Raw genomic sequence first — 15047 nt, forward strand, 5'->3', positions numbered from 1 at the left:
TGAGAGATACGTATATGTGAAATGCGTACTTTACCTTAATTGTTGGGAAGACAAAGATTCTTTACAGTTAGAAATTTTACTACATACATATATATTTGGGGAGGTTCTAGCTCCAACTCTGTTTTCAGTGAAAATTGCAGGAACTTGAAAGGGGAACTGGGAAACTGACTGAAAATCCAGTGTAACTGTTTCTACTATTACACGTTCCCTTAGAGCTTGATGAACGAAATTCCTCCACTTGCTCAGTTCTGAGAGCTACGTGTGTGGGAAAGCCACCCTTCACCTAGCTGTTTGGGAACACAAGGTTTATATTTAGTTCAAATTACACTGCATAAATGTATAAAGGGAGGTAGAAACTCCCACTCATTTTTTCTTTGAAAACTGCAGGAATTTCTAACCGGAACTAGGAAACAGACTGAGAAAACAAAGTAAATGTTTCTCCTACAACCAGTTCCCTTTGGACTACATGAAGGAACGTCTCTCCACATGCTCAGTTGAGAGAAAATTTTTTGTGAAAGCCGTCCTTCAACTAGCTTGCTGGGAACATAAAATTTTTTATCAGTTAGAAAGTACACTATATGGATATATATATTGAGGTACTAGCTCCAATAAAGTTTTACAGTGAAAACTGCTGGAACATCAAACGGGCACTAGGAAACAACCTGAGAAAGCATTAAAAAGTTTCCACTGCAAACCGTTTCCTTTGTGCTAGATGAACGAACGTCTGTCAACATGCTGTGTTCTGAGAGATGTTTCTTAGAAAGCCTTCTTTCATATATATTGTTGAGAACACAAATTTTTTTCAGATGAAAAAACATTATCTACATATATATGGGGAGGTAGAAGTTCCAACACTTTTTAAGTTTGAAAACTTCATAAACTTCACACAGGCACAAGGAAACAGACTAAGAAACAAGAGAAAGTATTTTCCCTGCAACCCGTTCCCTTTGTGCTGGATGAACGAACGGTCTATCCACATGCTCAGTTCTGAGAGATAATTTTTGTGGAAGCCGCCTTCACCAAGCTTGTTGGGAACGCAAAGATTCATTTACTTTGGAAACTACACTACATACATGTATATGTAGATGTACTAGTTCCAAGTATTCATTACTGTGACAACTGCAGGAGCTTCAAATCGGCACTAGCAAACAGACTGAGAAAACAGAGTAAGTGTTTCTCCTGCAACCCGTTCTCTTTGTGCAAGTTGAACGAACTTCTCTCCACTTACTCAGTTCTGAGGGCTATCTGTGTGTGAATCCGTCCTTCAGCAAACTTTTTGTGAAAGCAAAGTTTGTTTTCATTTGGAAACTACACTTCATACATATATATGGGGTGGTACTAGCTCCAACTCTGTTATAGAGGGAAAACTGCATGAACTTTAAACAAGCCCTAGGAAACAGAGTGATAGAACAGAGTAAATGTTTCCCCTGAAAACCGTTCCCTTTTTGCTAGATGAACGAACGTCTATCCACATGCTCATTTCGGAGTAATAAGTGTGTGTGAATGCCGTCCTGCAGCTAGCTTGATGGGAACACAAAGTTTCTTTTCAGTTGGAATCTACACTACAAACATATATATGAGGAGATACTAGCTCCAACTCGGTTTTACAGTGAAAACTGCAGGCACTTCAAACAGACACAAGGAAACAGACTGAGAAATCACTGTAATTGTTTCCCAGCAACCCGTTCCCTTTGTTCTAGATGAACGAAAGTAGATCCACATGCTCATTTCTGAGAGATAATTGTGTGTGGAATCAGTCCTTCAACAAACTTTCAGGAACACAAATTTCTTTCCCTTTGGAAACTACCAAACATAAATATATACAGGGAGGCACAAGTTCCAACGCAGTTTGACAAGGAAAAAGGCAGGATATTGAAACCTGCACTAGGAAACAGACTGAGAAACGAGAGTAATTGTTTATCCTGCAAAAACTTCCCCTTGTGCTAGATGAACGAATGTCTCTCCACATGCTCTGTTATGAGAGATTAGTGTGTGTGAAAGCCGTCCTTCAGATTGCATGTTGGGAACGCAAATATCTTTTCAGTTGGAATCTACTCTTCATACATATATATTGGTGGGTTCAAGCTCCAACTCTGTTTTACAGGGAAATCTGCAGCCATTTCAAACAGGCACTAGGAACACTATGAGAAAACAGAGTAAGTGATTTCCCTGCAACCCGTTCCCTTTGTGCTAAATGAACGAACGTCTCTCCACGTGCTTTTTTCGGAGAGATAAGTATGTGTAAAAACCTTCCTTCACCTAGCTTGTTAGGAACATAAAGTTTCTTTACATTTGGATACTGCACTTCTTACATATATTTGGGGAGATAATAGCTCCATTACCTTTTTAAAGTGAAAACTGCAGGAACTTCAAACCGGCACTAGGGAACAGACTGAGAACCCAGATTAAGTGTTTTCCCTGCGGCCTTTCCCTTTGTGCTAGTTGAACGACCGTCTCTCCACAAGCTCAGTTCTGAGAGATAATTGTGTGTGAAAACCGAACTTCACAAGTTTTGTTGGGACCACAAATAATCTGTTCAGTTTGAAACTACAGTACATACGTATATATAGGGAGGTACTATCTTCAACTCGGTTTTAGATTGAAAACTGCAGGCACTTCAAGCAGACACAAGGAAACAGAGTGCGAAAACTGAGTAAGTGATTTTCTTGTAAACGTTCCCTGTGTGCTAAATGAACGAACGTCTCTCCACATGCTCAGATCTGAGAGATAAGTGTGTGTGAAAGCCGTTCTTCACCTAGCTTGTCGGTAACACAAAGGTTCTTTTCAGTTGGAAACTACACTACATTCCTCTATAAGGGTATTTAATAGCTCAAACTCGGATTTACAGTGAAATCTGCAGGAACTTCAATCCGGCACTAGGAACAGTCTGAGAAACCAGAGTAGGTGTTTCTCCTGCAATTCGTCCCCTTTTTTCTAGATGAAAAACCTCTCTCCACATGCTCACTTCTCAGATAATGGTGTATGAAAGCAGTCCTTCCCCTAGCTTGTTGGAAACACAAAGATTGTTTTCAGTTGCAAACTATACTCGATACATATATATGGGGAGGTACTAGCCCGAACTCGATTTTACATTGAACACCGCATGAACTTCAAACAGGCACTAGGAGACAGACTGAGAAACCAGAATATTTCTTTTACTAGAAACCACTCCCTTTAAGCTAAATGAACGAACGTCTGTCTATATGTTTAATCCTGAGTGTTAAGTGTGTGGGAAATCTTCTATCTTCTATCTTGTTTGGAACACATTTTCTTTTCAGTGGGTAACTACACTGCATACATATATATGTGGAATTACTAGCTCCAACTCGACTTTACAGAGTAAACTTCATGAATTTCTAAAGGGCACTAGGCAAAGATTCTGAGAAACCAGTGAAATTTTTTTCTACCTCAATCAGTTCCATTTTTGCTAGATGAAACATCGTCTCACCACATGCTCTATTCTGAGAGATAAATGATTTTGCAAGCCATCCTAAACCTTACTTGTTTGAAACACATTTTGTTTTCGGTGGGTAACTACACTACATGAATACATGTGTGGAGGTATAGCTCCAACTCCGTTTTACAGTGAAAACTGCATTAATTTCCAAGCGGCACTAGGAAACATACTGTGTGTCCAGGGTAAGTGTTTCTATTTCAACCCTTTACCTTTGTGTAGATGAACGAATGTCTCTCCACTTGCTCAATTCTGAGAGTTAAGTGTGTGGGAAACCTTCAATCACCTAGCTTGTTGGGATCACACAGCTTCGTTAGAGCCGGGAAATTAACTGCTTACATATATAATGGGAAGTACTATCTCCAATTCGGTGTTACAGTGAAAACTTCATGAACTTCAATCTGGCACGAGGAAAACATACTGAAAACCCAGTAGAAGTCTTTCTAGTAGAAACCATTCCATTTAAGCTAGATGAACGAACTTCTCTCCACATGCTCATTTATGAGATTTAATTGTGAAACCATCAATCTCCTTGCTTGTTGGGAACACACAGTTTCTTTTATGTGGGGACTACACTTCTTATATATGTATATGGATGTACTAGCTCAAACTCGGTTTTATCGTGAAAACATCATGAACATCAAACCGGCAGTAGAAAACATACTGAGAAACCCGAGTACGTGTTTCTACAAACCCGAGTACGTGTTTCTACAAACCCATTCCCTTTAAGCTAGATTATCGAACGTCTCTTCACATTTTCAATTCTGACTTTTAAATGAGTATGAAAGCCGTCAATCACGTAGCTTGTTGGGAACACACAGTTTCTTTTGTGTGGAAAATTAAGCTAAATAAATATATTGTGGGAGGTACAAGCTCCAACTCGGTTTTTCAGTGAGAACTGCATGAATCTCCAACCGGCACTAGGAAAACATACTGAGAAACCAGAGCAAGTGTTTCGACTGCAACCCATTATTTCATGCTAGATGAATGAACGTCTCTCCACTTGCACAATTCTGAGAGTTAAGTTGTGTGAAAGTCTTCAATCAGCTAGCTTGTTGGGAACACACAGTTTCTTATGAGTGGGTAAATTCACTACAGTTGTGTAAATGTGAAGGTACTAGTTCCAACTGGGATTTACAATGAAAACTGCATGAAATTCAAACCAGCACTAGGAAGCTTACTGAGAATCCAGTGTAGGTGTTTCTACTGCAAACCATTCCCTTTATTATAGACAAACGAATGTCTCTCCACATTCTCAATATTCAGAACTGAATGAGTGTTGAAGCCATCCTTCACCTACCTTGTTGGAAACCCAGAGTTTCAGTCCAATGGAAACTACCCTTCTTTCATATATATGGGGACTTTCTAGCACGGACTCGGTTTTACACTGCAAACCGCTTTTATTTGAAACCGGCTTTGAGAAACATGCTGACAACTCAGAAAATGTGTTTCTGTATATCACTTAACCTTCAATGCTGGATGAAAAAACGCCTCTCCACAGGCTTACGTCTGACATCTGAATTTGTTTTGGAGACGTCCTACACCTATCTTTTTGGAAAACCAGATTTTCTGGTATAGGGGAACTACGCAACTTACATATCTAAGGGGAGGCACTTGCTCCAACGTGGTTTTCCACACTAAATCGCTTTTACATTGAAAACGGTGTTAGGAAACATGCTGAAATTTTAGAGAATGTGTGTCTATAATACCTCTGCATTTTATGCTGCATGAAGGAACTCCTCTCAACATGCTCAATTTTCATAACTGTATGAGTGTGGAAACCGTATTTCACCCAGCTTGTTGGAAACCCAGAGTTCCAGTCCAAAGTAAACTACGTTCCTTCCATATATATCGGGACGTACTAGTACGAACTCGATTTTACAGTGCAAACCGCCTTTACTTGAAACCGGCTATGAGAAACATGCATAGAAATCAGAGTATTTCTTTCTGTATGTCCCTTAACCTTCAATGCTGGATGAAGGAACGCCACTCCACAAGCTCATCTCGGATATCTGAATGTGTCTTGGAGCCATTCTTCAACTAACTTGTTGGAAACGCAGAGTTTGTGGTATAGAGGAATTAAGCTGCTTACATATCTAAGGGGAGGCACTTGCTCCAACTTGGTTTTCCACAGCAAACCGGTTTTACATTGAAAACGGAGGTAGGAAACCTGCTGAGATAACAGTGTGTGTGAAGAATACCTCTGCATTTTATGCTGCATAAAAGAACGTCTCTCCACATGCTCAATTTTCAGAGCTGTATGAGTATGGAAGCCGTACTTCACCTAGCTTGTTGGAAACCCAGAGTTTCAGTCCAAGGTAAACTACGCTGCTTTAATATATATGGGGACGTACTGGCACCAACAAGGTTTTTCACAGTAAACCACTTTTATTTCAAACCGACTTTGAGGAACATGCTGAGAAATCAGAGTAATTATTTCTGTCACATAACCTTCCATGCTGGATGAAAGAAAGCCTCCCCACAAGCTCACTTCTGACATCTGAGTTTGTGTTGGAGCCGTCCTTCAGCTAACTTGTTGGAAACCCAGAGTTTCTGGTATAGGGGAACTACGCTACTTACATATCTAAGGGGAGGCACTCGCTCCTAAGTGGTTTTCCACAGCAAACTGGATTTACATTGAAAAAGGCGTTAGGAAACATGTTTAGAAATCAGAGAATTTGTGTCTCGAATACCTCTGCCTTTTATGCTGCATGAAGGAACGCGTCTCAACATAATCAATTATCAGATCTGTATGAGTGTGAAAGCCGTACTTCACCTAGCTTTTTGGAAACTCAGTGTTTCAGTCCAAGGTAAACTACGCTGCTTTCCAATATATGGGGATGTACTAGCACGAACTCGATTTTTTTCACTGCAAACCGCTTTTACTTGAAAACGGCTTTGAGAAACATGCTGAGAAATCAGAGTACTTGTTTCTGCATGTAACTTAACCTTCAAGGCTGGATGAAAGAAACCTCTCCACAAGCTCACTTTTGACATCTGAATTTCTCTTGGAGCCGTCCTTCACCTAACTTGTTGGAACCCCAGAGTTTCTTGTATAGAGGAACTATGCAACTTACATATGTAAGGGGGGGCTCTCGCTCCAACTTCGTTTTCCAGATCAAACCACTTTTACATTGAAACCGGTGTAAGAAACACGGTCAGAAATCAGAGAATGTGTGTCTAGAAGTCCCTCTGCCTTTTATGCTGAAGGAACGCCTCTCCACATGCTCAATTTTCAGGAATGTAGGAGTGAGGAAGCCGCATTTCACCTAGCTTGTTGGAAACCCAGACTTTCAGTCCAATGTAAACTTCGCTGCTTTCATATATATGGGGATGTACTAGCACGAACTCAGCTTTTCACTGCAAACCGCTTTTACTTGAAACCGGGTTTAAGAAACATACTGAGAAATCAGAGAACGTGTTTGTACATCTCACTCTGACTTTTATGTTTACTGTGAAATGCTGGTTTCAAAAAAATTACTTTGCTTTGGTAAACTGTTTTGAATCGTGTTCCTCTGCTTTGATATGTAAATTGGGTAGTTCCCGTATTCTAGAAAATCTGGTTTTCCAACATGTTAGAAGGAAGTCTCCAACACAAATTCAAATGTCAGAAGTGATCTTGTGGAGAGGCGTACTTTCATCCAGCATTGAAGGTTAAGTGACATACAGAAATACTTATTCTGAATTCTCAGCATGTTTCCTAATGCCAGTTTCTAAGGAAGAGTGGTTTGCTGTGGAAAACCGCTTTGGAGCGAGAGCCTCTGCTTAGATATGTAATCAGCGTAGTTCCCCTAGACCAGAAACCCTTGTTCTCGAAGAAGTAATGTGAAGAATGGCTTCAACTCACATTTAGATGTCAGAAGTGAGCATGTTGGGAGGCGTTCCTTCTTCCACCATTGAAGGTTAAGTGACATACTGAAACACTCACTCTGATTTCTTAACATGTTTCTGAAATCCGTTTCAAGTAAAAACGTTTTGCAGTGGAAATGCGAGTTGGTGCTAGGACGTCCCCAAATATAAGAAAGCAGCGTAGTTCCCCTAGTCCTGAAACTATGGTTCCCAAAAAGTTAGGTGAAAGAAGGCTTCCGTACATATACAGATTTGAAAATAGAGCATGTGGAGTGGCGTTCTTTCATCCATCATAAAAGGCAGAGTGACATGTAGAAACACATTCTCTGATTTCTCAGCGTGTTTACTAACGCTGGTTTCAAAGTAAAAGTGGTTTGCTTAGGAAAACCGCGTTGGAGCGAGTGCCTCCGGTTAGGTATGTAAGTAGCGTAGTTCCCCTAGACCAGAAACTCTGGGTTTCCAACAAGTTAGGTGAAGGACAGCTCCAACACACATTCAAATGTCAGAAGTTATCATGTGGAGAGGCGTTCTTTCATCCAGCATTGAAGGTTAAGTGACATACTGAAACACTTACACTGATTTCTCAGTATGTTTTTCAGAGCCGGTTGCAAGTAAACGCGGTTTGCAGTGTAAAACCTTTTTGGTACTAGTGCATCCCCATAGATATGTATGTAGCGTAGTTTCCCTATCCCAGAAACTGTGGGTTCCCAATTAGCTAGTTGAAGGATGGCTTCCAAACTCATACATATCTAAAAATTGAGCATGTTTTGTGGAGTTCTTTCATACAGCATAAAAGATGGAGTGACATATAGAAACACTAACTCTGATTTCTCAGCATGATTCTGAAAGCCGGTTTCAAGTGAAAGCTCTTTGGAATGGAAAAGCCTCCTGGAGATTGTGCCTCCCCTTATATATGTAAGTACCGTAATTCCCCGAGGCCAGAAACTCTGGGTTCTCAAAAACCTAGGTGAAGGTTGGCTTCTACTCACATATGTTTCCAAAATGGAACAAGTGTAGAAGCATTCCTTTATCTTACCTAAACAGCAAGTCTTCATCTCAAGCACTTACCATGATTTCTCTGCATGTTTACTTGAGTAGATTTAAAGCTAAAAGCATTTTTCGCTCAGAAACCTAGTTAGAGCTTATTCCTGCTGTTATATATATCGGTCGGGCAGTGCCCCAACAGCACAGTTCTGTGCTTCCAGCAGTGTTGGTGAAGGATGGCTTCCACACACTTTCGGTTTTCTCTCCTCCTCACTCTTCTGCTTAGACATCAATGCAGGTTGTGTATTGTGGAAGCCAAGGATTTTTTTTTCATTTAGGATCAGCCTCGGAGAAAACTGAGACCTGCTTCTGCTTCTTTTCCCTGCTAGATTTCCCCTTGGTGCATTTCAAATCCTCAAGAGTGAGTTCCTTTAACCAAGTAATTATTTCAAAAAAATGAGCAGGTTTCCATAGGGCCATTTCTTCTTTTATATTCTTGCTTTTTAGTACCTCTCTTCCATCTCTTTATCTCCAGTTGTCTTATTTCTATGTCCTTTGGTTTGGGCTGATGGCTAATCAGCATTAGTGTAGAAATTGTTGCTTGATATTACTGATCTATATTCTTTCCATGGATATTTGATTTATCATTGGATTTTAGGGAAGATAGTTTCTTTAAAAAAATTCTGGTAAGTAACTTGTGGGGGATACTGATTCTCTTGGCCTAGAATTATAATGCTTAATTTCTGAATAAGTGATACTTTCATAGAGCTCAAAATTCCAAAGGTTTGAGTGCCACCACTGTCCCAAAGCTTTTATACTTTTCTTTGGGGGCACTCAGAACTGAGTGTGTGTGTGTGTGTGTGAGTGTGTCCTTCTGAACTTAGTTTAGCCTGAAATGAGCAAAGAAAAGTACCCCCCATTTTACACAGATGACTTTCACAAATTGATACCTTTAAAAATATATGAACTGTAATGTTGTAGAATTTTACAAGAGGCAGTGACCTTCAGGGCTGTCAGCAATGGAGGCAGAACAGTTGGAGGGACAGCAGGTGCTCGTGCTCAGTGGCTGAAGTCACACAACATCCACGGCCACCTCTGGTTAATCTTATAGAGTTGTTGCTGTCTGCAGGCATTCAGGGCTGTGCCCCCCTCCCCACCAAACATATATATTAGGAAAAGTGTTGAGACTCAGTATAAGAAACAATAAAGAATTAGTAAGGGGAATTGAGTTTATTGTTTTTAAAAAGAAAAATTAGCATCCAGGTAGTTTAATTTCAGCTCCTAATAGACTGATGTGTTGACATTCACAAGGATGCATAAACACCTGCAAGATCTTGGGTCAGCACCGGAGACTCTGAAGCAGCAATCACCACACACAAAGTTCACTGCTGCCCTTGACAGCCTTATAGAATTACTTGATTAAGAAAAGGCCATAGATGTTAAATATCATCATTTTGAGAAACCAGTTCTTTTGAAATCTTATATACAAATGTAACTGAATTGGATAAAGAAATGCTAAATGTATAATAAAGTATCCAAAGAGGTAATGATTACTGAAAACACCACAAATTGAAGAGGACCACAGCATAATGTGCATATATATTTTAAAGATCTGGAAGAATCAGCTCAGCAGTATATTCAAGACATCTAGAGATGATGTCAAAAGGGGGTGTCTTTGGATAGCTTTTTGTGAATGTTAGAATGAAGTCAGGGTCAGGTACACATATTAGGTTTAAAAGCAAAAGGTGAAACAGATTTCTTTTCAAAAATCTATTGTGTCTGTTTAGAAATCATCAAATCCATGGGTCAAGGTAAGAAAAGGAAAAAAAAATCTAGTGACCACGTGACTGTTTCAGGAGCTGGTAATAAAATGACAGTTGACAATTGTGTAAATTAGATATGTTCTTGGTGCTCAACTGACCCAAAGATTTTTAGTCCATGTGCCAAAAATATATCAAGGAATAAATAGTGATCTATGTTTTGTCAGATCTTTTATCCCCCCTTCAAGCCTGCATTGTGATTGGGAAACTAAGAACTTCTACTGCAGGGAGGGGGATTTTCAGAAATGGAATGTCCCCCAACTGAGAAAATAAAGAAAATGTAGCCGTACACTGTAGAGACACAGGGAGATCTGTTGAGCCAGATGACACTTGCTTTACTGTCAACTAGTAGGAGGTGCAGGTTTTGATGAATTGGGTACCATGTTGCTGCCTTTCTCAAGGTATTGCCCAAGGCTCTTGAGAAGCGATGAATTGGGGCCAAGGAATTAGCCTCCGATTGCCCTTTGCCATGGATGTTGTCTGTATTCTCCAATTTTAAGCTTTAGCTTAGACAAGTTGTAGCATCTTGCCAAGTGAGCTACAGACAGGAAGTGAGTCTTGAAGCATACGGCTCTTTCTTCCTCACTGCAGCAGAGAACCTCTGCATTGGAGCATCCTGAGATGTCATCGATGGTCATTTTTCATGTTAGGAATCAGTAAGGATGCTATGTCCACATGGATGAGGAGGGTAAGATTTCAGTCTCTAAAGTGGTAATGATGGGTTGACCTTTTCACTTAAAGAGTCTCACATCAACAAATGCGTGTCTGTTCTGGACGAAGAAGAAGCAAGTGTTTGAAAAAGAATAGCTTGAAAGGTCAGTGGGACATGTCAGGCATCTTCTTCATGTCTTCAAGTTCGGGTATCAAAAATGCTTTTCCTATCCTGAGTGATACTGACAATTTGCCGTGTTCTGTGCCTCATGAATACCAGAGGCTTTCCTAAATAATATATCTAGAAATGGTAACATTCTTGATATGTGTTAAACCGGGGGAGATGAAGGAATTAAAATTAGTTCCAAATACTGATTTTTTTAAGGACATCAATTTTATAGAAACTTTTGAAGAATTAAAGTGACAGAAAATTTCAAAGCACATTTCCTTCTGGTAAGAAAGGGTTCTGTATTCCTTTACTGATGAATGTAACATAGAATCAGTACTAATATTGTTTGTATTGTACTTAGTGTTTACAGAGTGATTCACAGATATTCTCCTATTTCATCTGTGCAATGACCTCTGGAAGGTAAGATTTCCTAGTTATGCTTTTTAATGTCTATTTTTAGCTCTGTCTAAAAGCAGATTGATTGAGCTCCATTTGCTCAGTTTAGAAGGCTGGACTGATTAATTGTGTCAGAACATTCCAGGAGGCAGAGGAAAGGAAGATACATGGGTTCTACATGATGGAAACTGCTCCTGAAATGATTTGACCAGCAGCCTTATCCATTTTTCCCAAGGCTGGAAACAGAACACAACCCAAGACATGGAAAACAGGGAGCCCATATGACCACAGCCTTGGCATGTATAGTCACGGCTGTACTCCTGTGCCTTAGAGAGGAGGATGCTTTTGGTCTCTGTTCTACAAACTCTGTTTTGCTTCATCTCCACAGTGTCTTGTTTTATTGGCATATGCTGAAACTTGATTTACATTTCATAGCATTAAAACAAAAATCAAGATCTCTTTATCATTTATTAACTATTTGGTAAATAGTTTTTGGTGAATATTGAACTTTATTATTAGGTCTTACCATGGCAATGTACAACACCTAGTTCCCCAGATAACAGCAGTGGCTTAAACATGCTAAAATTGTATTTCCCTCTTACATAAAGAAGTCAAGCAATCGGTAGCCCAGGGCTGGTTTGCATGATGGCCACTGGGTCAGAGAACAAGATGCCTGTTATCTTCAGCCCATCAACATGATGGCCCAAATTGGCTGCCTGAGGGTCAACCATCAGGTCCACATTCCAGGAGCAGAAAGGAGGGAAGAAATATGCTTCAGTTCCCTTTTGGGATGGTTCTGTAAAGTCCCTTGTAGCTTTCCTGCTTTTATTTTGCTTTAGACAGAGGGCTGAGAGACAGCTTTCTATGAGGTAAGCTCAATTCAGGACCAGCCATCTCCCTGGAGGGGAGGGGAGGGAGTGGGCTGGAAGGAACCGATCATCCTGCACATGGTGTAATACACCACGATGAGCTGCCGGGGTCATCTGCAGTCCGTCCATTGCTTCGGGCTGCACTGAGCAGTTGGTAACGGTTGAGATTTTCACATAGAGGTGCGAGTATGCTGGACCAATTGCTCGGTTCATTTAAACTAGTGGCGACCAGAGCACGTTGGAAAACACATTTGTTCTCACCTTCTAGCCAGTGACCCTCCCGCCAGGTTTCTGTCCTGCTGTTCATTTCCACGTTATTTTCCAAGACTTCCAAAGGAAATGTAAGCAGCCTGATGCTCAAATGCTTTTCTGTGTGATTCCCCCCTTGTTCTTTGCAGGAACAATAAATTGCCTAGAGAAGAGTGGACGAAATTCCAACCCTCCATTTCTCTAAAGCTCTGAGATTTGGTGTTAGGAAATAGAAGAAAATTCCAGAAACACCCTTAAGAAACATTATTCTTTCAAATGTGATTTGGAACAGCAAAGGACAATATATTTTATAGAACAATTTTTAAGACAACTGAATTGGCAGTAAGTTGACATAATGAAACTTCCAACAATTCTTTATATTTCTCCTGGAAATTCCTTGGTTCTTGGTGTAAATTATTAGTAATTAATATCAGCTTTCTATTCTTTCTCTTCCTGTAGTTGTAGAGTTCACATGAAAATAGCACCTTGTGTCACTGAGAAAGCCTCCTGGTCAGCCTTCTAGTTAAACAGCTTGTGTGCGTTTCGGTGGCAGGTGTGCCAAATAGTAGTTTTCAGGCACTTGGGGGATGCCCATCACACCAGCACTGTGGGAGCCTATTTCTCACCCACGACCAGGTGAGACCCTCCTTTCCTCCGCTGCCTCGCCCAGCCCCCCGCATTCTGGTTCTTTCTCACCACCCATTTTCATCAGGTTCAGCCCTGCACAAGCAGAGCAAGTCTTGGTTTCTCAAAGACCAGGATCTTAGTTCTAGTCTTTCTGTTAAAGGGCAGTGTATAAAATCAGGCAAATTTATGTGTCTTTTGAGGCCTCGGGATCTCTGCAATTAAAACAAGAACTTGAGTTACAATACTATTCTTTTCCACTTCTGAATTTCTATAACTCCACACAATAGCTTTTTTATGAATTAGCTAAAAATGTTTCCAGGATATATTTTCCTAAGATTCACAAATATCTGTTACTTTATATTTAAAGGTGCTATATTTAAGAAATGGAATAATTATTTACTTTTAAAAAGTAATTTAAGTCAAGAAATGTTTGATAGTGAATGTTTACTATGAGTTCAAGTATGTAAGCTTAATTTTTGTGGTACTGTCGATAAACCACACAACGTGAGAGTTGTGGGTTAAGTTTTATCTGGGGCAAAATGAGGACCAGAGCCCAGGTGTCAGCATCTCAGAGAGCTCGGAGGAACTGCTCTGAAGTTGAGGGGGAGTTCAGCATTATATGAGATTTCATTGAATGGGGACGTGCAGTCAAGTATACGTTAAGTCAGAGGCTGCTGCTAGTCGAGGAACAGGTGTCTCTGTTAATGATTTTAGTGCTTTTCTAGATAGGAGGAGATGCAAGAATTTGGGCTCATAAAATTTCCTGAAAATGTCTATCTGAAAGGTTTTCTGCCCATTTTCCCAGAACACAGAGCGCCCCATTCCTGATCTCCACCCTGAACTACTTTCAGAGGGTGTTCAAGGACAGCAGCTGCAGCGGCTCATGACTTAATCAAATCAGAGGCAGATGACAAGTGCCAATTTTTAGTTGACAATATGTATATATTGTAGGAAAAATGTTACTTTCCAACCCTACCCCTGTTTTACTTTTAGTTAGAGCTCAAATGATAGCTGTTAGATGACTTAAGTCAGATGAGGGGTGAAGGAGTCATCTCGTGAGCTGGCCAGTGCTCTATGTCAGCCTCCTTGATCACATTCAATTTTCTTTCTGTTCAAACAGCATGCATCTGATTTTATGAAGTTTGGAGCCTGTCCTGAGCACATGGGGTCTGGAGGTGGCCCTGTTCCTGTGGTCTTTGTTTATTCTGTGAATTATGGTGTGAATCTTTATGTGCCCAAGATTCATCATAATTTCAAACTTTAAAGATTTAAATATGGGAGCTGGATGCCAAGTTCTGGGAATAGATTTTCAGGATAACAGCCAGGATTGGTAAAAAGTAGGGAGAATGGATACAGCCTTTAAAAAAGAAAAGTTATTTTACAATTTCTGGCAGATAAATTAAAGTCCTTGTTGGGATTCTATCAGGAATGTTTAATTGGGAGACCTACGTCCCAATTTCATGAAATAAAATAATTTTATTATTTGTTTATGGCCTACTGTCTAACAAATAATTATCCCCTTTGCATATAGTTTTATCGTTTAATCTCTACAAAGATTCCCTGGAGAACACACGTGTCACAGGTGAGGGAACCAAGATCATCCAGGGTAAGTGGCTGGAAGGCAGATGGGTTGGAGGGCTTACTCTCCTTCAGGCTGAGACAGAGACACCAAGGTTTATTGACAAGCGTGTAGCTGAAGTGGTTTATTTAATACTTTGCTTCCTTGATGAATTGGATCTCTTGAAATTGTTTATGTCTGGCTTATCTTCCCCTCTCTCCTCTGCCTCAGGACTTCTCCTCGTAAGTAGTATGAATTCAGCCTGAGCTGATTCAGGAAAATCAGAAAATAATAAATTAGCCCACACAAATGACTGCTTAGTCCTTGTAATTCAGTACTTCCTAAAACTCTCAGAAACGCAAGGAAGGTGTGTTACCTCGGGGACTGAGTGCATTTGAAGAGTGAGAAATGTTAAGTGTGA

Source organism: Camelus dromedarius, unplaced genomic scaffold (genome assembly GCF_036321535.1).
Source record: "Camelus dromedarius isolate mCamDro1 unplaced genomic scaffold, mCamDro1.pat HAP1_SCAFFOLD_14, whole genome shotgun sequence".
Classification (NCBI taxonomy): domain Eukaryota; kingdom Metazoa; phylum Chordata; class Mammalia; order Artiodactyla; family Camelidae; genus Camelus; species Camelus dromedarius.